Raw genomic sequence first — 1496 nt, 5'->3', positions numbered from 1 at the left:
AGAAAAGGACCAATTCTTCTCCACGACAACGCTCGGCCGCACGTCACACAACTGACCATGCAGAAGTTGAACGAATTGGGCTACGAAACTCTGCCTCATCCGACATTGTCACCAGGCCTCTCGACTACCGACTATCACTTTTTCAAGCATCTCGACAACTTCCTTCGTGCGAAATGCTTCAAAAACCAAGACGATGCCAAACATGCCTTCAACGACTTCATCGCCACCAGAACGCAGGATTTTTACGCTACTGGCATATGTAAACTTGTTTTGCGTTGGCAAAAGTGTGTTTATTCTAATGGTGTTTATTTCGATTAATAAAGTTTTGTCTGAGCGGAGATATGTACATCTGAATTTAGAGGTTAAAAACCGCAAGAACTTTCTTGACAACCTAATTCTAAGCAATCTAAAAAATATTCAGACACAGAAATTAATCTTCTCATCTACTTACATGGACTGAATGATTGATGAAGATGTTGATAATCGATATAATATTGAAAGCTATCTTTCTCACAGCCATCCGTGAGTCCGTCCGTAACACTACTTCAATGATTTCATGAAATATGACATTTTGCAGAATTTGAAAAATGTTGTATTATGACGTCATCTCAATCATGATTCTTCAGAAAGTTAAAAAAAGCAATATATTTGATATTTCTTTTTACTTTGCTCTATATTTCGTATGACAATTTCAAGAAATTTCTATTATGACATCATAATTTACCGAGTTGATTTTCAAGTAATTTATTTGGAGAAACGAAATATGAAAGAAACGACTATATTCTGCCTATATATTAGTTTCAATATATATTAGTTTCAGCAAAGTCGGGGGCGGGACTAAGTCAATTAAATCAACCCCAGGGTGCAACTGGTACTTATTTTATCGACTCTGAAAAGATGAAATCCAAAGTCGACCCCGGATGAATTTGAACTCAGAACATAAAGACGGACAAAATGCTTAGCAGCATTTTGTCCGGCGTGCTAACGATTCTGCCAGCCCCTTGATTTCTATTTATATACTGAATCCACTTAAGGTAAAACAATTTTTGTCTTATTTTTGGAGAAAATATATTTTTATGGAGCATACCACCAAAAAATAGGGCCATGTTTGACACGTCCGATGGGGGAAGGAAATATTCCTTTCTACTCTAGGGACAAGGCCCGAGAGCTTTGGGGAGGGGGACAGTCGATTGGATCGACCCTAGTACACAACTGGTACTTAATTTATCGACCCCGAATGGATGAAAGGCAAAGTCGACCTCGGCAGAATTTGAACTCAGAACGTAAAGACAGACGAAATACCGCTAAGCATTTCGTCTGGCGTGCTAATGATTCTGCTAGCTCGCTGCCTTTTTCATAATGATCTTTTCTATTGTAGGCACAAGGCCTGAAATTTGGGGGAGGGGCAGTCGATTAGATCGACTCCAGAACGCAAATGGTACTTAATTTATCGACCCCGAAAGGATGAAAGGTAAAGTCGACCTCGACGGAATTTG

At 39.2% G+C, this 1496-nt stretch overlaps 1 long non-coding RNA gene across 1 annotated transcript in view; it reads left to right on the top strand.

The window, feature by feature from the left end:
* The first annotated feature begins 742 nt into the window (after positions 1–742).
* The window catches only part of LOC106870403 (uncharacterized), a 28766-nt gene continuing 28012 nt past the window's right edge, over positions 743–1496 (top strand). Inside the window, exon 1 of the long non-coding RNA XR_001409518.2 lies at positions 743–1034. This is a non-coding gene — a long non-coding RNA (uncharacterized LOC106870403). The remainder of the gene's footprint in view (positions 1035–1496) is intronic.

Source organism: Octopus bimaculoides, chromosome 10, assembly GCF_001194135.2.
Source record: "Octopus bimaculoides isolate UCB-OBI-ISO-001 chromosome 10, ASM119413v2, whole genome shotgun sequence".
Lineage (NCBI taxonomy): Eukaryota > Metazoa > Mollusca > Cephalopoda > Octopoda > Octopodidae > Octopus > Octopus bimaculoides.
Note: the sequence above shows the minus strand (reverse complement) of the source record. Positions and strands in the feature narration are given on the sequence as shown.